The sequence below is a fragment of the Callithrix jacchus genome, chromosome 9 (assembly GCF_049354715.1).
Source record: "Callithrix jacchus isolate 240 chromosome 9, calJac240_pri, whole genome shotgun sequence".
In the NCBI taxonomy this organism is placed as follows: domain Eukaryota; kingdom Metazoa; phylum Chordata; class Mammalia; order Primates; family Cebidae; genus Callithrix; species Callithrix jacchus.
Genome location: NC_133510.1, coordinates 34890752 through 34916894, shown reverse-complemented (window position 1 = coordinate 34916894; position 26143 = coordinate 34890752). Strand labels below are relative to the sequence as shown.

The following is a 26143-nucleotide window of genomic DNA, read 5'->3' as shown; positions in this document are numbered from 1 at the left end:
TAGTGTGGGGTTTGTGTGGTTGGAAAGGCACTTTAAGGAAGGCGGTCATGATTATGGTGTCTAAGGAGAATTTCAAAGACTAGATTCATTTTTGAATGATTAAGAAATTGATCCATCAGTAGTTCCATTATCCATGAGAGGGAAATTTGCAATCTCACAAGACAGTGCATATTTGAAGAATGATTATAGAAAATACATTTGATCTGGTGAGAATCTCCTCCAAGGAGAGAAAAACTAATGGTGATTGTCAACTTTCATGAAAATTTTAACAAATAAACAAACTCAGTGTGAGAAATTCTGCTTTGTAACATATTCTACCACTTCCTCTCCAGTATAATTTCATGAATACCTACAGAAATCACATACTTAACTCTCATCTAAATATATAATTTAGCTATTATTGAATCTTCCTGCACTAAGAGAACATTTAAATTATGCTTTTAGTCTTCTAATTTTGTTCTTTTGTTTTTAACCTTTCTCTAGTGTTTTAAAACCAAAGTTTACTAAAGTCTTTGAGAGAGAAATTACATAATAGTTGTACATATTTATGGAGTACATGTGATACTTTGATACAAGTATACAATATATAATGATTAAATAAGAGTAATAGCGGTATCCATCATCTCAAGTATTTATCATTTCTTTGTATTTGGAGCATCCAATTCACCTGGTTTAATTTGAAATGCACAGTAAATTGCTGTTATTTATGGTCACTATTTTGCTACTGAACACTAGATCTTATTCCTTCTATCTTCCTATATATTTGTACCCATTAACCATCCACTCTTTAGTTTTTCTTTCTAATGTTTAATTAGGAAATTACTTTTCTTGATTTGCTATATTGAGGAGAGATTTTAAAAATAACTTTAGATGCTGTATTTGAAAATAAACATATTTAAATGAAGACTATAAATAAATATTTTTAAATATGATGCATATTTCTTTAATATAAACAAATTATATTTAATATTTATATTTCCTTTGATAGGTCTTAATTTGGAAAATTTTTTATGTATGAGATATAATCAACTAGAAGCCTAGAAGCTTGGATATGTAGTTTATCTTTAGTTCTATAATTATTTTTTTCCATTATATTTTGGTTCTAAATAAATGTCTCTTTGATTACATATCTAACCCTGATACCCTAATATGAAATAACATATGTAGGTATATTATGAACAGGCCATGGTTTATGTTTTTTTCTGCTTACTTTTTACTTCATTTGAAAAATCATTTCTCTCCTAATCACAAGTAAAATATGAATATTTTTAAGTGTAGAAATCAGCATTCAAAAAGTAAAGAGTACAAATTTAAAAATCCATGAGTTTAACAAAAAACAGTACAAAGACAGAGTTACATAATAAATTTTGTTATGTGTAGGCACCAGCAAGTTTTATCTTATAAATCAAGATCGAAGTGAGAAATAAATAAGACAATGGTGACTTGAAATGCTAGAAATTGCTCTGGGTAACATTGCCAGAACCAACTAAGCAAAGAAAACAAGTCCCAGAGAGCAATATGAGGCAAAAACATAGTGTGAATAGCATGCCATTACTGCCTCGTTACTTCATGAGTCAATTACAGATATAGATTTTTAACAGTATAAAACAAAAGTTTTGATTTACAGTGTGGCTTATTAATTGTCCATTGTAAAAGTGACAATAACAATTATTTAGGGCATTTGCCTCATTCCACATGATGTATGGTAATGCTATTGCAGCCCAAAGCACTGATATTTCTCCATTATTCCTTTGTTTAAAATTTCCATTATTTTTTATTTAAAATGGACCACAAATTATAATTTCTGTGTTCTAGCCAGTGTACAGTTGGGACTCATGACAGGCTAGAATTCCTGCAACACTATAAGACAGATGAAATCAAGAGTTCTCAACAAGAGGTGGACACGTAAGATGAAAGTAAAGCCTTTATAATACACCAAAATTTACTGAATTGCACACTTAAATGGATCAATTTTAGGGTATGCAAATTACATATCAATAAAGTTACATTTTGTTTTCTTCTGTTTTGTTTTAAGATAGAACCAGGAGAGGATAATTCTTGGGTCTTCTGTGAAATACTGTGGAGTCAATTATCCATGCCTCATTTTTATATCTTGTATAGCCCCTTTTTTCCAGATACATTCTCAACTTAAAAAATGTCCAATGAGCTTACATTCTTAAAAACAAACAGAAAAAAAAAAACAAAAATGTTTCTCTATCCCTTCTTCCTTTTTTTTCTGTCTTATAATTCGTACACTTAAGAAAGGAATGGTCTTCATATTATTTCAACATCTTTAACACCTCTGTTTACTCGGGTTGAGAGTGACTGGCAGAGCTCACCATTTACTCTTGAATTGCCAGCTATAGTCATTTCTGTGCAATTGTCATTTTCCTGGAATCTCTCAAGCAGGGAACACACTTAAGAACCCCTTTTCATTAAAGCAGTTTTTGTTTTTTGTTTCAGTGACCCTATTTTTAATGTGTCATATGTTTTCTCTGATCACACTTTTATAGTGTTGTTTTGTTTTTTGCTTGTCTTGTATATCCCACCTCTCCCAATCTTAAATTCTTCCCACTTATGTCCCCTAATTCTCTTGGCATTAACTCTCATACCTCTATAAAAATGACATCCCAAACCCTAATTGTAGCCTTGACAACTCTCTTTACTTTGGGTACATATATTCAACTTCCTGTTTGATTTCTCCAACATTTCTCATTAAACCTTAAAGTAAAAATTATCTCTCTTTTTGCAGGCTCTATCTCCAGTATCAGGCAATAGCATATCTATACATTTGGTCAACCATGCTAGGATGTTCAGGGTATCTAATTACTATGTTTTTTTTTAATTCTTTATATCCAATCACTTACCAAGTTGTATCAATTCTACCTTGGAATTTCTTATATAGGAAACCTTTCTCTGTTACATAGTAATAAGCTCTTCCTAGGACTTAAAGGCAGGGAAAAGCTAATGTTACTTATGTTGTCTGGGAACACAGAATTTCCTCAAGACTTTGCTCTTTGGTAACAGCTAGGTGACCTTCCTGGGACAGAGTTTAGCATAATGTAAATGAACAAGTCTTCAGGGTCAGCACAGAATTAGTACTATCACATATGGCATACTGCTGTGATTTAGAAAAAGATTCCATAGTTAATATACATCCTTCTATTTTAATGGTCACAATGTAAACTTGTTAAGAAAAATATATTTTACTGCCATCAGTGGAAAAAGTTCTGGAATAAATATACAAATATGCATTGTCTATGCCCTGATATGCTGTGCTGTTAGGGGTGCACAAACTGTGTAAGTGCACATGGAAGCTCTGTGTGATGCTTTGCTTTTCAAATCCTGTTTAGTAGCTAAACCTTGGTAATATACTCAACAACTTCAAACTTCAGATTCATCACCTATAGTATAACTAATAACACTGTCTCTTTCAGTCAGTCTTTGGGAAGGGTAAATATGGAAATATATATATGTAATCAGCAGCTTCAAATTTACGTGTAGATGTTCTCAGTCTACTGCTTCAAAATCACATCATAACAAGATACCAGATTGTGGAATTTCTTATGCTAACAATAAAGAGGCAATGAAAACACTATTGGTTTTAACATTTCACTACAAATCATTAAATACTGTGTCTTCAAGAATATTTTATTTGAGGTCATTTCAAAAGAACCACAGGAACAGTTACCCTATTTTTTTCAGTGACTCAAGATGTAGCCTGAAATCTAATTACACCTGAATTTTTGGACAAAACTATGTGAAGGCTTTTTACAAAACTACAAAAAGGTGTCTTGGCATCACTATTTCCATGTTATCATATTTTATTGTTCTCCTATTTCAGAGGTCAGCAAAGCACAGCATGGACTATATTGAACCCCTGTGCTGCTTTTGTAAATAAAGTTTTACTGGAACATAGCCACCTGCATTCATTTATATACAGTCTAGGCTGCTTTCTTGATACAAGTGCAGAATTTAGTAGTAGTCACAGAGACCATATGGTCTGCAAAGAATAAAATATTTATTTGGGCCTTTATGTAAAAATGTTTGCTAACCCCTGATTTTTTATCCATTTTAAAATACCAATTCACATGAATTTCCATTTTACTCAACTCTACAAACTGAAAAAAAAAATGATTATATTAATCTGGACCAGGGGAGTCTTATTTTACCTTTCAAAGTATCTTTTATGGATGAACCTAAAACTAATTATAGCATGCTGGCTTAAACATGAACAGTTCCTTAGGTTTTATTTTAAAAAACCAAATCTAACAACAACAACAACAAAACCCTAAGACAAAACAACTTGCTCATTTTTGCCAGATTTTTATTGGAACAACATAGAAAATAATTCCTGTAAGAAATTGGCTTTCAACAACTGACTGACTGCTTTGTCATTAAATTATGATAGTGGGAAAAAGTCCATTTACTAATGTTAGAAGAGCCATGTTATTTGATGACACAAATTTGGCTAGATTATGAAATCTTTTTACAGATGAGTGCAGTTCAAAGTAATCTGAGATAGTTTCCTCTTTGAAACTATTTTCAATTGGAAGTCAGGAAATTTCATGAGTGGCTACTTTGTTCATTAAAGCAAGTAGTTGAAACCATTACTTTTCATATGGAAAAATAACTAAAAATTAGGCAGGATATTGTTATGGAATAACATGAAAGGGGTCAGGCAGATGTAGTCTTATTCAAATACTACTTGTGTAATTTTGGGATAGACTTTAGTTTCCACATTTCTGAAAGCAAAATAATCTATATTTTTTAAGGAGTTTTGATGATAATGTATGTTAATATCTTAGTACATAATAGTTTCTCAGTTAATAGTAAAGTATAAGGATTGAGTTCATTACATAAAATATGTCAAATTTACTCAGAATATTCTTTAAAAAGTCTATTTCTTAAATCTCCATCTGTTTGTGTGAATTTATTTCGCAATTTGTTTTGTGTGCTACTTCTCGTTCTTTTAAACAAGTTAAGAATTTAGCCTTACTCACCTTTTTTCACCTACCATTTGAAATAATTCTACCAAGGACACTTACAATTTAAAAGCTAGCTGTCTGGTATCATTTGGATGTGTAGATACAGCTAAAGGAATAATTAGTTACAGAGTAAGAAAATAAACAGAAAACCTTAAGAGATTTATTTTTTTTATTGAGGTTTCCAAAGTCTTAAATACCAGTGGCCAGGGATTGAACCTTAATAATAAGTACAGACTCCAAAAAGTTTGCTGTCACTTAAGATGTTCTTTTAAATGTGTTTCTTCAGAGTTAAGCCATGAAAGTGATGTTTTCCTGTTACTGACTATAAAACAGTTAAGAAGAGATGCTTTGGGAGTCAATATAGAAGGTCCTTGAAGTTAAATTAAAATAAAAGTAGAAGTTAAATATTTTTAAAAGAAGAAATTGAATATGAAAAGTGTCATTGCCATGGATATCAGAGTGCAGGTATAATCATAGTTCAGCAGGATACATTTTGGCTAGATTATGAAAGCTTTTCATAGATGAGTGCAGTTGAAAGTAATCTGATTCTGGTTTCTGTTTCTGCTATTGGTAGAGGACTCTTTTACACTGGAAGGCTAAAATCTCCCCAAACAGGTGTCGTTCTGGAACAAATGGAAAGACTTTGAGCTTGGACTATAGTCAGGATCCCTAAGATCTCCTGGAGCATGTATCTTTCTCCTGAAAAGCCTTCAGATCAAAGTGTGTTCTCTTTTAACATCCTATTCTAGACCATAGCCCTACCATGCCTAAAAGTGACCTGCTTTGGAGGTACGGCTGATCAGTACAGGTATATGGAAGAAGTCCTCTGTGAGCTTATAATACTGGGAGTACCACACACCAAAACAATGACAAAGTCAAACAAGCAACATATGCAAATATACTAGAATTGGAAGTAACTGGAAAGCATTTGAAGTATTCTAAGGCTGAGACCGAACAACAACAACGACAAACAAACAAACAAACAAACAAACAAACAAACCTGGTTTAGGAAAATTCTAAGAAGTTGTTGTAATTGTACAGGATGATAACAGTAAGCCACCTATCGCAGTTTATTTATCTAAGATGGGCATCCTGGGAGGATGATGACAGATGAACTTGTCACATATGCATCGCAATTGGGAAAAGGGATAAGGAATTACCTGAATGAGTAGGCTTTGAAGTTTAAAACCATTAGGAATTCAATGTACTTGAGATCAAAGGTCTGACAATGATCAATAATTTATTTAGTTGCCAACACTGTGGGCAGCTACAATATGGCAGCTACAATATTTCAATTGATTTCCATGCTATCTATATCTATGAAAATAAAATTTGAAAGACTTTCTTATACTTGCCTTTCTGATATTTTCATAGAGAGTGCCATTGTTTGAGAATAAAATGTCAAATTCTCTATTCTCAGGAGGCTGAGGTGGAGGGATCACTTGAGGACAGGAGTTTGAAGCCAGCCTAGGCAACATAGTAATATTCCATCTAAGAAAAAAAAAAATCTTCATTTCAACGTTCATCTCAAAAATCCATAAATCAAAAGACTCAGTTTTTAAGGAGAGGTTAAGGCATTCTATTCAAATCTCTTTTTTTGGTTAGAGGTTCAGGGTTCATTGCGTAGGAAGGTATGATGTGGTTCCTGGAGTGACTATTCACACCAAAGTGTACAATTTTCTTTTTAAACAAATTTTATGCAAAAATAATGCAAATATCTTTTTTTTCTTATTTCTAATGGTGATAGATTCAATGTATCAGGCTTTGTTTTACACTAGACAGCAATCACATGCTCACTAGTAAGGCTACCTCTGTTAGCAAGACCTATCTCCTCCATAAGCAGCTAATAATGGGAACCAAATAGATGAAATAAATTAGACGTGAAGCAAATATAAGACCCTCGAAATTTAAGTGACCAGCAAAGAGAATAGCATCTAGGACATAAGCTATGACTATATTAGACCTTCAAAGTCATATTTGCAGAGATAGGTGAACTTACAACCATACCTGTGGGACAAATGGCCTCAGTTGAGATCAAAGAATGAAGTCAGAAGAAGAGAGATTTTATGTAAGCCACCAGAAGACACAATAACACTGCACTCTCACACTTGGGTATCTGTCTCATTGAGCATCTGTCTTGTTCATTCACATAGAAAATTTAAATCTCAATTCAGGCTGGGCCAATTGATCCTGGTCCCAGTCCTCTGTTGAGTATGTGTCAGAGATCCCTGGGTACTTTCCTATCCTTTCCTAAGGGTTTCATGGGAGACAAATATTTCTTCTCCATGTATTAGGAACAAACGTAAATGTGGTACAAATTTTGTTATTATCTTCCATGGGCTTAACAGGAGGGTTAGTCGTTGTTAAATGTCTGCCTCCCTCAAGATTTAATCATTAATCTATTTTTTTCCTCACCAACATCTGGGTTTAAATGAGTCACCAAAGTGAAGTACTAGAACATAAAAACCCAAAAGCAACATGATAAAGTGAATATAGCAGAATAAAAGCCCCTAAATTTAATTGTCTCTGTGTGTACACTGTCTTCTCAATTGTTCTCTATTATAGTCAGAATGGATCTTTATTGATTTATTTAATGCCTGTGTGTATTTCAGTTTCTGCATCTGATCTCATATTTTCTCAGGAGAAAATAATGCTTTCCCTTTAGAATGCAATGTTAATTATCAAGGTAACTGAAACTTGGAAATCTAATGCACTCTTTCTGTTATCTTCCCTCCATGAATTTTTTATTAGTCATCTTGAGAGAATAAATACCTTGAGAATACTACTTGATATAATTTTGTCTTGTCACATAAGAAATTGTTAATTTTTGAAGTTTGATTTTGTAGCATAATAGTAATTCAATTGAGTGAAACCATGTTATCTTTTATCTATCTATCTATCTAGCTAGCTATCTGCACACATATTTTTTAAAGATAAACTGTGTTACCTATTATCTACCAATCTATATGCACTAATAATATTCTACATCATAAAGTGGGACAAATTCAGCAGTGATGTTAATGTATTATAGTTTTATTTAAAGCATTAATTTTTAATAGACATTGATAATGCAAATAAGATGGTGTTTTGGATATGAACCATTAACAGTCTTTGAAAAATAAGAAAAAGGTCATATCATTTTAGCTAAATGTATTTACTGAATTTTAAATGTAATTTATGAATATGCCAAAACCTTATGTAATGGTCAAAGCAAGAACATAAAACTTCTACAGGATTAAAATACAACTGATCTTCTATAGAACAAACTGTAAATTTTTCCTAAAAGTAAAAAAAAAAACTAATATTTGAGTTAACTAACTATAATTTCATAATTACTGACTTATAGATATTCACTCTGGATCATTTCTGGTGTAGTTACTAGCTGAGGTTTGTCTCACACCCAAGTTTGCTAGAGGGGCAAATTGGAATGAATATTTGCAGAAAATTTAGAAAAATGGTACAACCCAAATAGATGAAGGTATATGGACTTATTTCGCTGATAAGAGTAAGTGATTTTTCCAGCTTTATAACTGATCCCCCTATTACAGTGTACTGTACATGTAAAATAATGGGCTACATTTTATAATACCATAGTTGAGTGAAAGAATCCACAATCTGTATTGGGTAGCCAATTAAAAAAATTAAAAATGACCAAGTAGAATAACTTAGTTTTTCCAAGGGATAAAATGAGGACTTAACAGAGGCAATAGAGGAGGGGTGAGCATGCTGTTGCCAGAAGACATAAAGTAAATAATATGACAGTATTTATAAAAGATTAGATAAAAGGAATAAAGAGAAGAGGAGATAAGATGGCTTTTGAGTTTCTTCTACAGCAAAAGGGAAATTTTCAAATGAATATAAATAAGAATATAAACTGTTTTGTTAGATAACAAAATGAGTTTGGTCTCTATTTTGTTTTTTAAGTACCAATGAGAGCCCAGCTTCATTTATTCTATAGGACACAGAAAGTTGAGTGAAGAAGAGAGTTAAAGACTGAGTCCTAACTTTATTAAATGTATTTATTATAGATTTTAGAGTGAATGATTTCTCTGAAAGAATTCACAGAAAAACAGAAGAACATAGAGCCGGCATTTTAAACGTAATTATCAGATGAACAGTTTTGAATAAAATATAGCTGTGTGGGCCGGGCGCAGTGGCTCACGCCTGTAATCCCAGCACTTTGGGAGGCCGAGGCGGGTGAATCACGAGGTCAAGAGATGGAGACCATCCTGGTCAACATGGTGAAACCCCGTCTCTACTAAAAATACAAAAAAATTAGCTGGGCACGGTGGTGCGTGCCTGTAATCCCAGCTACTCAGGAGGCTGAGGCAGGAGGATTGCCTGAACCCAGGAGGTGGAGGTTGCGGTGAGCCGAGATCGCGCCATTGAACTCCAGCCTGGGTAACGAGTGAAACTCTGTCTCAGAAAAAAAAAAAAAAAAAAAAAAAAAAAAAATATATATATATATATATATATATCTGTGTAAGACTAAAAAATACATGTGAAAAGACACAAGCTGGATGCAAGTCTTGCCCCCTATGCCTTACTCAAAAATCTCAAAATATTGTGTGCTTTGAATTTCTTTTTTGTTAGTTTGTTTGACACTAAAATGTTGACTTCTACAAAATGAATAAAGTAAATTGAAGGCTGATCATCAAACTCCCTTAATAATACAAATTACATAGAATATAACTCTAGTAAACATTGATTTAACTATGTTACTGACAATGTGACTTCTCTTACTTTAAGCATTTTCTTTCATATGGTATTATCATTATTCTGTTAACACTGTTTCAGGTAAAATAGGATTTCAAATAACTTTTATTTTGAATCACAGCACTCCGTACTCATTATGTGAAACATGTAAATCAGGTAATAAAAAAAAAACAAGGTGCATAAGGAAGGGGAACTCTTCTTATGCTAGAAATTCATTTTGAGAGATGTCATTCACTAATGCTGATATATGTATTATAAAAATGAAAGAAAAACACTTTTTCTAAACATTAGTAAGTAAAATATACATGGAAATTTAATGTACAATATAGTTACAAATTTCTTATCAATGAATTCCTTTAAACTGACCATCTTCACTTGTAGATTAAATTTGTAAATTTTATGCTAAATATTGAGCTAATGGTAAAGAAAAATAGATATTATTTCTCTTCAAGATGCCACAGTATAGTTAAAAATATCAGATATGTAAACAAATCATTACAGCACAGTGTAATCTCCTATTACAGAAGCCCAAAGGATGCTATTACTCATTTTCACTGGGTGATTCAGGATTAGGGAAAATATGAGTCTTTAGTTTATCAAACCTCTAAAAGGAGATATAATTTCTGAATTTAGACCTGCATTTGTCTGGAGATGAGTCTTCATCTGGTGCTATCAATATATCTTCAGAAAGTGGGGATTTAAAATGTGATGCTTGTTCCTGTGGTCTGCTACTTACTTGACTTACACAGCAGTTCCCCCCATAGTGGTACTTCAGTTAAATGTATTAAGTTGAGTGGAAAAGCTATCATTTTGGTAACTGTTTTATTTAAGGTAATGGAACCCATGTACAGGCAAGGTAATGAGTCACTTCAGGTTTTGAAGATAAATTGGGATAGTTTTAAAGATTATATCGAGGGTTCTCTTTCTGGCAGGTTATAAATGAAAAACTCTAAAATATGACTGTAAGAAACTTGTTTTTAAATGTTTTGCTGAGCAGGCTAGAAAAGAAAGTATTCAAGAGGACAAAGATGAAGTGAAAGCAGGGACCCTGAGAGGCAAGCAAGTGCCACGCTGGGAATGTAAGATAAAGCCCGGCTTGCCCAAGTTGGAGACTGAGAGAAAAGTTCCCCAGCTGGATCCCAAAGGGCAATACTCTGAGGGTCAGATTTTACAGGAAATAAACTATTACTGGAAATATACATCAAAGAAATTTACCTACTCACACCTTGCCACTGATTGGATTGGCACAAATCTGCCCTTAGAATTCAGAAATATAAAGTAGCCTCCACTCAGCTTTGGTGGCAGAATTCACCTGTGTGGTCCAACAAACCTCATCCCTCTACCTTTGAGTGGTTACAGATTCATAGTCATGGGGTGGATGAAAAAGGAATCCTTTGAAGTGTGAACCTGACTTCAAAGCATTTCCAAGATACAGTTCTAAGGAAATGAATAGATCATTTAAAAATTATAAAATGTAAAAAATAAAATAGACTTAAAGCGAACAAAAGCATGACAGGAGATCTAGACTTACAGAGATTTCAGATATTGGCAGTATCAGACACAGAACTTAGTATTATGTTAATTTTCTTTTGCTGCCTGTGTTATTCCATTTTTGCATCACTATGAAGAAACACCTAGAGACGGGGTAATTTATAAAGAAAAGAGGTTTAATTGGTTTACGGTTCTGTAGGCTGTATAGGAAGCATGGTGCCAGCATCTCCTCCATTTCTGGTGAGGCCTCAGGGAGCTTTCACTCATGGTGGAAGGTGAAGTGGAAGCAGGCGTGTCACTTGGCAATCAAGGGGGTAAGAGAGAAGGGGGAGGTCCCAAGCTCTTTTAAACAACCAGATCGTACAGGAACTAACTGAGGGAGACTCTCTTATTACCATGGGGATGGTGCTGTCATTTATGAGGAATCTTCCCCCATGATCCAATCACCTTCCACCTGGCCCCACCTACAACATGGGGATTACATTTCAATATGAGGTTCGGAACATATCACTGTATATTCCCAGTGATAGTTTATTTCCTATAAAATCTGACCCTCAGAGTATTGCCCTTTGGGATCCAGCTGGGGAACTTTTCTCTCAGTCTCCAACTTGGGCAAGCCGGGCTTTATCTTACATGCCCAGCGTGGCACTTGCTTGCCTCTCAGGGTCCCTGCTATCACTTCATCTTTGTTCTCTTTGAATACTTTCTTTTCTAGTCTGCTCAGCAAAACATTTAAAAACAAGTTTCTTACAGTCATATTTTAGAGTTTTTCATTTGTAAGAAACTATATCCCTGCCATAACAAATTATGATACATATTGTGTCTTACAACAACAGTTCTGTAAAACCTTGGTTCTGTAGGTCAGAGGTCCAGTATGGGCATTACCAGTCTGAAAATCAAGGTATTGTTAGGGTATCTTTATTTCTGGAGACTCTACAGGAAAATCATTCTCTGACTCATTCAGGTTATTGGCAGAAGTCGGTTTCTGTGGTTGTAGGACTGAGCTCCTTATTTTTTTGCTGCTCTAAGCTGAGAGTTGCACCCAGCTTCTAAAGGCCACAGAATGCCTTTGTGGACCACCTTTTCATCTTCAAAATCAGCAACACCTGATTATGTCCTTCTCACATCACAGCTCCCTCTAGCCCTTTCAGTCTAAGCTGGTAGTGTTTCTGGTGATATGAAATTCTCAAGAACTTTGTGTGTGTCTTGTATGCATCATAAGGCTTTACTTCATTACATAAGAGGCATGTCCATGGATCTTTCCAACGTAATCTCTTCATTTTTGGCTTCTGCTGAGATGGCTGAAGGGATTTATAAGGTAGAAGCTGTTTACAAAGTGGTTGCTTTGAATACTGTTAGTAGAAATATGGGTATCATAAACTGTCCAATCTTCAGGACTGGAAATCCAAGGGAACCGAAGCAGGAAAAATTAAAAGAAAATTATGCCTAAACACATAAAAATGAAATGCAGGACACCACCAATAAAGAAGAACTGGAAGCAGCTAGAGAAACAAGGGAAAGCATCACTGAAGGAAAGGCAATTAGACTTATAGATAGTTTCTAAATTGCAACAATAGAATCCAGAAGATACTAGAATATAGGATCTGTCTAGAAGATTCCATCTCTCTGTGAATAGCTTCCATGTCACGCTGGTCATTTCTTTCCTTCAGTTATATATTATTTAACTGGCCTTATTGTATGTATTACCTTGTCCTTTAAATTCAGTTTAGCACTTCTATTATCTAATAAATGAGTATAAATGTGTGTGTCACATATTTAAATATTCATTTATTCAGCCAATATCTGTCATCGGCTCACTATGATGTTCATTGATTTACTGGAATACTGGGGATATATTTAAAAATCTGCCTCTGTATCAAGTTATTTATTTATATAATTTTTTCTTGGTTTAGAAGTTGTAAGCATAAAGTCATACCTTTCATCTTATTTATTTTTATTTTTTGAGAAGGAGTCTCGCTCTATCACCCAGCCTGGAGTGCAGTGGTGCAATCTCAGCTCTCTGCAACTTCCACCTCACAGGTTCAAGCAATTCTTCTGCTTCAGCCTCTCGAGTAGCTGGGACTACAGGTGTGCACCACCATGCCCACCTAATTTTTTTGTATTTTTAATAAAGATGGGGTTTTACCATGTTGGCCAGGGTGGTCTCGATCTCTTGACCTCATGATCCATCCACCTCAGCCTCCCAAAGTGCTGGTATTACAGGTGTGAGCCACAGCGCGTGGCCTCATCTTATTTACAAGATAACCTGTCAAATGGTTATCACTTAAAAACCTTTCTCTCTATAAATTTTATCTTACATAATTTTTGAACAATTCCGTAGTCTCTCTTAAATGTTACAGTTGACTCAGAACTTGGCAGCCATCATCAATGACAGTAATTTGTTTAGCACCAAATATGTGCTCACTACTCTGCTTAGCACTTTGGGCCACAGGGAAAAGTGTTACAGCCCCGCTGTATTATTCTGTGTTATTAGAGATTATTCGTTATATTGCATTTTGGCAGACTCCTCTTTTTGTTATTTTTATTGCACAATTGAATTATTTTGGATTTTTAATAACTTCTAGTTCCTCATAACTTACATTTGAATAAATTATAGAATAGATAAGAAAAGCTGTTGCTTTATTTTTCTGAGCATGACTAGTATAAGAAAATCTTATGACTTTTCATTTCATCAAAACAAGAATTCCTTATTAAGTAAAAGTAAATCCTATCAGTCACAGGGGATTTAGTGTCTGAGTTTCAATGAAGAATAAAAAAAATAACTGAATTTTTCGTAAATCAAACATAAGCTTTATTTTTTCCCAGAATTATACAGTGACATTCATCTGGAATTTAGCAAAATGTTTTCCTAAATTCCAGATGAATGTCATTGTGTAATTCATCTGGAATTTAACATTTTGCTGAATTTAATAATTTACTAAATTTCTTTAGATGCATAATTTTATTTGAAAAATATATAACGTGGCATCTCTTATGCAAAGAATAGAATATTAGTGTTAAACAGAGTTGGTTTGAATCCTGGCTTTGCCAATTACTACCTACGGTTGCTCAGACAAGCTTTGTATCTTCCCGAGCCTCATCTCACTGTTAAAAATAAAAAAAGTGAGAATTCAAATGTAGTCATATCTTTTTTATTTCTAATTACACAACTCTAAACTTGACCATATTTGCGGAAAGTCCAATGTCTCCTCCCATTACCCAAGATTTCTAGAGAATTACTCCATCTAATGTAGTCTGTCCTGCTTCCAAATGCCAGGCAGAGAGAAAACCAGGAAGTTCATCCATTCATCTCTGTCACTACACACACAGCCGCTATGGAAAAATACTTCGCAGCACATTGTAACTGGTGATTTTGCATGCTACAAGGGGGTCCTGACTGAGACTGAAACTTGCAAGCTTCATGATTCCATCTGCCATCTGTAGAAAGCAGCACCTCGGCCAGTGTTCTCACATGTCCACCAGGAGGCAGTAGCCAGGACAGGAAAGGCTGCCAGCTTCAGCCCTTCTGCAGAAACCTCTACACCACAGTTCTGAGCCTGACCAGGCTCTCCTTTGCCTCATGGTGACCTATCTGGGGCTCCTGATAGCCTTTTCTGCCGGCACCATCAGTCAGGAGCATAAATACTTCAAACAGGTTCCAGTGGCCTTAAAATCACAAAAGGATCCTTCTCCAACAACTGCAAATGACCCTTTGGAAAATTTGCTAACACCTCTGTGACCCACTCTTGGGAAGGCTTGAGTGAGCCATAATTTACCAGATCATGAAAGGCCCTATTATTACCTTCCCCAAGGGAAATAGACATTTCCTAAGTGACTAGAGATAAGTAAAGTAACTCTTTAAAATTAAGTTCTTTCTAGATTTAGTTTCACTAGCAAAGCTTCTCTTTCTTTTATGTTCTGCCTCATCACACACATCATACATAGTGCTATTGTTAGGATTCATGAGATGACATATATAAAGTGTCTGTCAGTACCCACTACATAGTAGACACTTTATACATGTTAATTTTCTCTCTTGTTCTATATTGTTAATTTTTAGTTTAAATATTTATTGCTGTTTTTCATTTTCAGTATATCCCACATGAGATTACAAAATTTACAGGGGAAGAGAGTTATGTCTTATATATCTTTCAAGTCCACAGATTATTTAGCATAATGCCTTGCAGCTACTTATTAATTGCTATATAATTATTACTTCAGTGATTACTTTGAGATTGATTTTTCCATATGTAGATTTAAAAAATCTGCTTTTTAAATTTCTTTGTGTGACTTTCTGCTATGGTACTAATGTTGTTATTCTGAGAAGAAGCTTGGAAAGAAAAAGAGATGAATTTCTAATCCAGCTATTTGCATTTTGGTAACGGAATCACCCATCAGTCAGTAACACCTAAATTGCTTAGAAATTTTCTTGAACACTTGAAATAATGGGTTCCCTTCTTTCTCAGAAATGGTGAGGCAAGAATACATTTGTAAGAGGCATACTGTTGCAATGAAAACAAACTAAAGAAACTGAAATTTGAATTCTCAATCTCCACTGACACTGGCAAGAGTGTAGGCAAGTCATTTAATGATTCTCATTCGGCAAAAAGGAATGAAAAGGAGAAGATTCCATTATAAGGATTACAGAAAATGCATGCACACTGTCCTATGATAGGAATGTTTTAATTTAAAAAATGCATACATATGTTGAAAAGTTGGAGAATAAGAGAAATTACTCATAATTTTATATCTCATGGATAACCTTTTGTTCACATTTTAATTTCATATATGCATACATTTCAATATCCTATTTTTATTTCATCTTGCATTGTATTGAATTTTGAACTTCTCCATGTTGTAAATTCTTCAAAAATATTATTTTCATGGTATACTTCACATAATGTGGGTATTTCTCATGGTTGCCTTACATTTTTTCTTTGAAATAAATGTATTATTATCATGTTTGTAAAGTTTCTATATTTCTGTATATTTCCCTGGAAAATATGATGGAAACACACGGAAAATTCTTACTTTTACTTTTTAGATTGACACCATTGGTATCTGCTATCTTAACATTTCTTCTTCCATCTAATCTTAAAATATTTTCACAGCACCATGACTTGTATAAATCTATTACTTTGCTGATGTTCCACATGTGTGCTGCCCAGGGCTAGTGTTAATAGCATGCACTTCACCTATATTTAGGAAGTCTAGTGATTGCACGCCCCTCTACTTCTTCTAGCTGCAGATTCTAGTACATGGGAAGATTTGTGCAATATGCGTGACTCCTGCTCTTAAGGCAGGCCCAACTGGCCTTTGAGATTTGTCACATCCAGCTGATGTCTCTTGCTGCCTCCAAAGAGCAACACAGATGAACTTCAGGAGCCAGAGAATTTCCCCCAACAACTTCCTGCGGTAGGCTGTTATGGATAGGAAGCCACATCCTCAACTTGACCCAGTGAGCTGGGTCACTTAATTCTACCAGAAGAGCTCTTAGAAAACTAGACCCCTAGATTAGAGATTTCGGTTAACATCTCTGGACAGTCTTAAATGAATAGGCACTAGGAATTCTTTCTGTGCATCACTATCTCCCTTAGAAAAATAGGCACCTTTGTCTTCTTCTTCCTGCCTGTGTGTACCTCCTTGCCATCTCACTGCTGTCTAATCTTTGGGCCCTGGCGGCACTGAAAAGAGATTATTCTGCCCAGTCAACTGCAGGCAAGAAGGGTGTACAGCACCCCTCATTCAAAACCACTGCCCGATATTAGGGGAGAATTTTCTGTCCACATCTCCTGCCCCCACCACCGCCAACATAAGAATATAAATCCTTATTTCTCCATAAATTCTTCTTTCCCAGTGTCTTTCTAAAGCCCCTTTTAAAAATTCTTTCCATGCTAAAAGATCCCCCAAAACTACTTCTGCCTGTTTCACATCAATGACCTTAACTCAAACTCAAGGAAGTCCCGGTAATGATTAAGGGCTGGGCTTTTATTCTCAGTTAGCCAAGGATTGTTTTCACAGAATCCCTGCCTTTTAGTGTCAGGCACAGTTTGTAAAAGACAGGCATTCTGGTAGTCTATGGCTGGGATTAGGAAGGAGCACTTTCCTCAAATTCTTTATTTCATATTTTCACAAAAGTTTTGTTACTGCTTGTTTCGGTTGGCGTTAATCCTACCTACTGTTTCATTTGTGCTCGATTTCACAAATATAATATTTACACACATTGATGCCTATGATATGTGTCTAGTTTGTCAACTTTTTTTGTTTTGCATTTTAGCAAATTAAAAAAATAGTCACTTTTGCTGAACCCATGCCATTGTCTTATTACCAGAGATGGTTTATCACCTTATTCCTGAAAATATGTATAGGTAGAGTAATTGCTCACCTCAATTACCAAAATATGTTCCAAATTATCTGCTATGGTCTAAAATTCCTATGGTTAAATTTACTAATGTTCTTCGTAACCAGAGTTGGATCATTTTCTCTGCTAGACCAGTTAAAATACATTTGGACACTGCATTTTTCTTTTGATGCAGGGATGTTGATTTAGTTATCAGACTAGCTTAGGAATAAATTTGGATGGAACTAAGAAATACCTGTAGACTATTCCTTTAAATATTGTAGTCATAGTCCTACATTTTATTACTCTAAAGTCTATAATGTTCGTTTACGTGAATAATAATTTTTAACCTTCAAAAAAAACTGAATTATGTAGCTTGTGCACAGAGCTAATAAATAGTAGACTACAAGATAATGTAGATAGCACTTTGTTAGGATATGCAAAAATGGTCTCCAAAAATATACTATGTGTCAGAAAATATCCTACCCATATCTTCCCACCGAGCACTGGAAATGATGGTTAACTGCATGATATTTCAGTGATTGGGAGAAATGTTTATGTTGATGTAAAATAAAGGCTCAAACTCCTGAAGGTGCAGTCTGATCAATCTACACATGTCTCAAGGTACTTGCTGTGTGCTCAGCACTGTTGAGAGTTTTATGGGCCATTCAAAAGAACACAGTGTTGTTTGTTCTGTTTATCAAATATCTCATAATCCATGTAAGGAAATCAAATTAACCTGAATAATTATTTTAAAAAAATAAGAATTAATAGGGAAAATGAAGTATTAGGGTTTGGAGTGCTGATCATAGGAATTCCGAGAATGTAAAGGACAATAGGGGCTGGAGTCATCAGAGGATGATTCCTTGAGGAAATAATAGGTGAGTTGAGCTTTGGGGAGAAATGGGACCCAGCAGCGCCCAGATCGCAGCTCCTCCACTCACTTTTTAATTTTTTTTGGAATGTTACCTAAACTTGAGCCACAAGGGTTCACAGTGGTAAAATGAGGCAATTTTTACTTTACTTTCTGTGACTATTAAGTAAGATGCTTTATAGAAAATACAAATACTTGATAACAAAAATCTCAATTTTTTACATTTAAAAGCTATCATTCAATTTTGTTCTCTATTTAATATTTTAATCAAGTAAAAATTTGTCTTTTCTTCTCTGGACATGTAAAAGAAGGTAATGAAAACAGTTAAGGCAGAAAAGGAAAATTATTGTAAACCACAGCACTAAAATAATAGGTACAGAGATCCTTGACGACACAGGCTTATGCAGAGTAGTGGACAAAATAAATTCTCGATTTACAAAGATTTACCTCTCTTCTAATTTCTGTCTTGATTTACAATTATTTTTCTTATATTTATTATTGAACAATGAGTTGTTAACTTTTGTGGGTCTTTTTATTTTCAATTGCTTATTTTTATCCTCTAAGAACCTTGGCAAAGTTCCTTGCATATAGTTTCATTTTAGAAAATGTTGTTCACTTGTGTATTCATTAAGTAAATATTTCTTCAGCAGGGAAGAAAACCAAAAATATTTCACCCTAAAATGTACATCTTTGGCCTGTTTTGAGACGGCTATTCAAAGGGGCTGAGGACCACAGGAATAGCTCTGAAAAGTTTCCCTTTGTGGGGGGAGATTTGCATTTATAGGGAAAATCTACATTAGTAAAATAAACAGCCAGGCTTTCTCTGGAGTCCTTTTTAGCCTCATCTAAAGAAGATAAGCTCACAGAGAAAAAGAGACTCAGAGTTGAATAATCTTAAAGGTTTGGAGAAACTCTTACCACAGGCTAGCATCTCATCTTTCTGAGGGCTGCTACCTGAGAGGCTTCATGTGAGTAACAAGACCACCTTGCTAGCCACGCCTTTCCTCCTTTCCCTTCTGTAACCTGCTTTGCCATGCTCCAATCCCTTATTTTTTCCATAACCTCAGGATGGTATAAAAATTTCAACTATCTGGCTCCTCTTTTGAGTCCCATAGTTTATGCATGGTTCCAGTGTCCATATGCATATTAAAATAAATCTGTATACTTTTTTTCCCTGTTAGTCTGTATTTTGCTACAGAAGTGTCCCAGCTAAGAACCTGTGAGAGTTGGGGAAAGAAATTACACATTTGTCCCCTTCAGTACCTATTTGTGGGGGAAAAAAAAATCAGGTTGTATGTGTAATGTGGAATCAGATCATGAAACACTTTGAACTCTGACATCAACAATTTAAACTTAAAAGATAAAAAATGCCCTTATCTCTTTCTGTCACTCTAAATTATGCCTTACTCTATCGTTCTTCACAGAGCATAAGCCAAGCTGTGTCATCCTTGAGTGCTGCTTTTATGTGGCTTCCTCGTACTGGAATAACTCTCCCGTCTGCCACCTGAAAAATATCTACTCTTATCCCCGCATTTAGTTGAACGAAACCTTTTCTGACCTTCTTCTTCTCCACCCTTTTGGAGAAGTTATTCTAGTTTCTCCTTTCTGCTTGCTCTGAATCTAATATTTATTTTTATCACATCCCTATAACATTATTCCATCCATTTGTTCAAATCTTTTTCTATTAAAATGTAGTAACCGCAATTACTTTTGTACCAACCTATTACATGAGAAATGGAAATAGTAGAGAAGTGGTAAGGGGAAAATTCATGTGGATAAATTTAGGTCATTTCTATTATACCTACCTAGTAAGTGTTCCACAATTCAAGGTTTTGCCCAGATGTGCATACAACCAGAAAATCTTCAGGATGCTGGCAAAATAAGAAATTTTATTTAATAACCCTGTCATTGTACAATCAGGAAACCAACTGAGATAAATATGCTCATTGAGCAGCACTTTGCATGAATTGTTTTTAATATTCATGCATGTAAGAGACAGAAACATTATTTTTGTGTTGCTGAAGTGCTTTGAAAGTAATGCCCTGGTGACAGCATAAATAAAATACAAAGGCCAGTTTGTTTTTATATATAAATGGGGGATTGTTGGTGAAGAGTTGTGCCAGCCAGTACAGAGTGGAATAGTGTTTTATTCCTCTCAGACAGATAGATTGCTGAATTGCCTGAGTTCCTGTTGTTTTATAGCCTGCCCCTTTAATTTAATAATGAATAACTGCTCTTTTTTTTGCCATAGTTGGTGAGGAAATATATATTTTGAATGAAACTGAACAAATCATAGTCATTAAAAATATGTTCACCTGATATTTTACCTAAATGATATATTGCCAAAAATATTAAATATTTATTAAACATTACAGGGTTTTCAAAGTAAATTATGTCTTTATTTAAATGGAATGGACACCTTGTTAGTGCATTATACTTTTTAAATGTACAGAGGATCACACACAGAGAGTTGCAGAAAATTTACTATGATTCTGAATAAAGAGATGGGAAAGCTTACTTCTAGTAGCTCCCATGGAGAAGGAGTGTTTGGAAAAGACTTCTCAATGAAATCTGAAAAGTGAGTCCGCCAATTGAGGAAGGAATAATTACAAGACAAGATTTGAGTGGAATCATGGAGGTCATTAAACACCTTGGGAGAATTTTATTTTTGTTCCATAGATATAAAGGAGTTGTGATGATTAATTTGATGGGTCAATTTGCTAGGCTATAGTACTTACTTAATCAAACACTAATCTAGGTACTGTTGTGATGGCATTTTGTGGATATGGTTAGTTAGCATCTACAATCAGTTGATTTTAAGTAAAGCAGATTTCCCTCCATAATGTGGGAAGATCTCATTCAACAATGTGAAGGTCTTAAGAGAAAAATCTGAAGATTCCCAAACAAGAGAAAATTTTGCTTCAAGACTGTAGGATCAGCTACTGCCAAGTTTTGAGCCTTCCAGCAGCTTTGGGGATTTCTTACTTGCCAACCCTACACCCACATCCTCTGAACAATTCCTTAAAATAAATCTCTGTAAACATGTATACAAACGCACAAACATTTTTACTGAGCAGAATCTATACATTTAACAGAACTTACACATATAGAATATATATGTGTATATATAAACATATATAGAATACATATATTTAGAATAGATGTATTTAGAATATTTAAAATATATGCACCTATTTATAGACACATATATATAGGTTCTATTGATTCTGAAAAATACATCCCTCACCCCACACACATATAATGCTTATTCTATTGTTTCTCTTAAAAACTAATAAACTGAATCAGGAGTTATAGCAAGTTTTAAACAAAACTATATTTATTCCCTCTCTGGCACAAATTAGATTCTGTAATTTTAAGCTTTTGTTTATGCCGGGTTTATGCTACATGCTACGCAGTAAACAGAAGCATAAAATATAATACCAGTTTTCAGGGATTTTCTGCAATAATGGCTACACAGTTTTTATCACTTGTGTGTGGCAATGTGCTAAGTGTTTTTAAAATATTTTACTTAACTAATGAATGCAATATTCCTGTGGGGTAGATATTTTAAATATAAATATTATTGTATTTCTAATTTGATAGGGGAATTAGCTAAATTTATGGCTAGTAAATGTCATACCCAGGGCCAAACTTGGGCTATAAAGCATGAAATGTATATTTTACCAACAAAATGCACATCTCCTCATGGAAAACGATTTGACTATGATCACCAATCAGTGAACAGTATAAAACCATGCTTTTAAATATTCATAAATAAGAACATAAGTAGCTATATTTCTTGTAGAAAGAGTTTCTAAGCACAGGAGTCTTCATGGGTTGCAGAAGGAGGCTACAGGCTTAACCAGTAAGAAGAGAGAACTAGCATAGAATGTGATGACAAGCCCTAAGAAACATTAAAACAATCATGGTGTTTCAAAACCTCAATTAATAAACTTCAAATCACACTATAATAAATTTGCTTCAGACTATTAGACTGAGGCCCTTTCGAATATAGCTGTGTGACTGGTAACATCAGCATCGCCACTGCCTGAGAGCTTGCTGGAAAAGCAGACTTGAAGACTTCATTCCAGATCTTATATATCAAAATTTCTAGGAGTGGGTCTTAGAAATCTGTTTTAAATAGCTAAGTCATCTATGCTTAAGTCGAAGTTCAAAAAGTGTTGTAGTAGAACAGCAAGGGGTGACAAAGAAGAGTGCCCTGATGCCGAGGTGAGCTTCCCCAAGGAGAGCAGAATGAAGACACCAAGCTGGAATGAACTAGAATTAATGGTTAATGAATGTTCTGTCTAAGACATCTTGCAAGGTGGGAATCTGGGACAAAAATAACATCAGGAGGGACAGAACTTAAGGAGAGTCATGTAGAAAGTGAAATTCTCTCACTTAAGTGAAGATGAGTTTGGGCAGAAGTGAGAATGGCACCACAACATAGGCCAGAGGTCAGGGTGGTGTGTGACTAGGGATCCAGGCAGACTTAACAATGAGGACAAAGTCTGGCAAACCAAGGAGACAAAAGTTCTGGGATAAGGAATAGCTATTCTCAGGAGAAACTGAACATGTAAGAATTCATAGCCAGAGGTCTGACGTTGAATATAAACTAATTATTTGGAAGCAGGCAGCCTGCATCTGTCAGTTCAACCCTCTCACAGGTGTCAATTCTCCATCTTATACACCAAATAAAGTTACATCTTGTGCCACTGATACATTCACCTATTAATTCAAAAAATATTTTGGCACCACCTATGTGCCCAATACAGTGATAAATAGGAGAGATACAAAAGTAAGTGAGACAAATATGATCCCATACCTCAGGAGAGAGACACTGAATACATAATTATACAAGTAAATATTTAATAACAGTTATTCTAAGTTCTACCTAGAAAAACCATGGCTATGGTGAGTGTCACAGGACACCTAACCTAGCTTGCAAGGAAGAATGGTGGGAATGTGATCTGGGAGTTTCTCAAAGGAAGTACATTTTAAATAACAACCTCAGATAAGGTGTTAGTTAAGGAAAGAACTGGGGAAAAGCATCTTAAGCCAAAAAAGCAGCCTGTAAAAAGACAGTGAGTATGTTAGAATAGAGTGGGAGGATGCCCAGGGTAACTGCGATATAATGAGTGAGGGAAAAAGAGCTGTAGGTGAGGCTAGTGATGATACAGGACCTTCCATATCCGGTTGAAGACATAGCATAGCATCATAATTATAATAGGAAAATATCAAACATTTTTAAGCTAGTAAATATGACACTGACATTAAGAATATTCTTCTAGGTGCTATGATAGAGTTTTGGCACAAGAAATCTTTTAAGAGATTTGCAATCATTCAAACAAGGGAATATGATGGCTTGGACTAGGTTAATGGCAGTGAGGAAAGAAAGAATACAGAGGACTCAATATATCGTTATAAAGTACAAACAAGGTGCTAGTGGCCGTAGAGAAAGAAGAAAATATAAACTATGACATGTAAGGGGCAGATGGGTGGAGACTTGTCCCACTAACTTGAAGAGGGAAAACTGGTAGATGAGCATATTTTAGGGGAAAAGTCAAGAGTTTAATTGTGACTGCTTGAGTTTGAGATGCCTGAGTGTAATATAAAATATATAAGAGGGTCAGTGAGTTTGGAACTCAGAAAAGACATTTGGACTGGAGAGGTAAGTTTAGATGCATGATGCATGATATATCAAGTTATTAGAGTGGATGAAAATATCTAGGGAGAGAGAAAAAAATGAGAAAAGATTTCTTATCCTTTACTTTTTAAAGCATGCTAATAAAAATGTTGTGCTGGAAAGCAGACTGAATGGACAGAGAAGCAAAAGGAGGAGAGCTTGTGTCTCAAAATCCAGTTGAGATGTTCCTACTAAAGAGTCATTGATTGTGTGACACAGCACCAGGGATTTAACAAAATGAAGGAGGACAGACAGATTTGCTATCTTTTGTTTTCCTATACTTACTGTACTTTCTTAGTCAATCTTGCCCAACGAATGTCTTTTTTTTTTTTTTTCCAGACAAACAAAGCTACAGAAATTCATGGCTTGTAGACCTTCAGCACAAATAATGGCAAAGAAAGTTTTTTAGATGGATGATAGCAGAGGGTATTTCCCAGAGCAATGTATTATGAAGGCCCAGGGTATAAAAGTCTTTATTTTACCATGCAGCCATTAAAAAAGATCATGTCCTTTGCAGGAACATGGTTGGAGCTGGAGGCCATTATCCTTAGCAAGCTAACACAGGGACAGAAAACCAAATACCACATAGAAGTGCAAGCTTAGTGATGAGAACACATGGACACATAGAGGGGAACAACAGACACTGGGGCCTACCGGAGAGTGGAGGGTGGAAGGAGGGAAGAAGTTGGGAAAAATAATTAATGAGTACTAGGCTTAATACCTGGCTGATGAGGAAGTAATCTGTACAGCAAATCCCCATGACATGGTTTTACCTATTTAACAAACCTGCACATGTACCTCTGATCTTTTAGTTTTTTAAAAGTCCACATGATATCCATACTGCTTTCTAGTCAGAAGTGGAACACAATATAAGCATAAACTCCACTGTCATTATAATTTTTTTTAACTTTATATATACATATATATATAAAGATCAGTACATTGAATTCCTGTTCAAGACTTTTGGGTTATTGCAACATTACCGAAGGAAAACAAAGCATTGAAAAGTTGTTGGAAACATGAGATTTGATAAATCATGAGAAATACATAGGAAAATACCAGTCACAAATAAATTTCCTAATCTATAGACTAATATTGTTTGGTAATGTGTATATATATATACATATACAAATAAAATTTATTACTTATAATCACAAGCATTATTTGAAGTTTGTTTAATCGATATTTGTATACTTAATAAAATATATTTAGTAATTATTTAATGTATGTATCAAAAAATCTATCACTATGTAGCATTTGCCCTAAAATTACCTGTATCACCAAGTCATAGTATAAAAAGGATCACATTATAATCAGTACTGAAATTAAATTATCTTAAATGCCTGATGAGTTAATTTTTTCCTTGAAGCATTAAGGAGTTGGTAAAAATTTATATAAAAATTAGCAAACACTTTAGAATGTGTTTGTACCATTTTTTGGCAGGACGTAACCCTTGTGTTTTCACACTTGGCTCTCCTTGTGAGAGATAATATTTTCTGAATCATGAGACCTGACAAAACAAAAGGCTTCAGAAAATCTGGCTAAATTCATCAGCTAGTCAATAAGTAAGCATTTATTGCAAACCTATTTTATGCAAACTCTGTACTAGATGTGTACAATACAGAAGCATAAAGCATGGTGCTGGCTTGCATAAAGTTTATATATTAATAGTAATGAACAACTATGAGCACTTACAATATAGAAGCATATGTTTTTTATGTTCTTTCATTTAATCAGGCCTTACAATATTCTCATGATGTAGACATAGTAGTAGTATTTTCATCTGAGAAATAAATATACTGAGCTTTAGTGAGCTGAGGTAAATTGGCTATGGACAAACAATAACTAAGTGTGCAATATGGCATTAAAGTCCAAAACGTGAGAAATGAAAACTTAGGCTTTTAACAATTAAATATACTCTCTCTCTCCCCCCCTTTATAACTAATTGGGAAGGTGATATGGTTTGGCTCTGTGTCCCCACCTAAATCTCACCTTGAATTGTAATTCCTTTTGTCCTCATGTGTCAAAGTTGGGACCAGGTGGAGGTA

General features: G+C 34.7%; 1 protein-coding gene and 1 long non-coding RNA gene across 6 annotated transcripts in view; one reads left to right on the top strand and one right to left on the bottom strand.

Moving 5' to 3' along the window:
- The window catches only part of CNTN1 (contactin 1), a 376715-nt gene that overhangs the window by 85807 nt on the left and 264765 nt on the right, over window positions 1-26143 (top strand). The window lies entirely within an intron of this gene.
- Window positions 1-26143, bottom strand: part of LOC144577880 (uncharacterized) — a 55068-nt gene that overhangs the window by 5270 nt on the left and 23655 nt on the right. Inside the window, exon 2 of the long non-coding RNA XR_013522709.1 lies at window positions 20215-20280. This is a non-coding gene — a long non-coding RNA (uncharacterized LOC144577880). The remainder of the gene's footprint in view (window positions 1-20214; window positions 20281-26143) is intronic.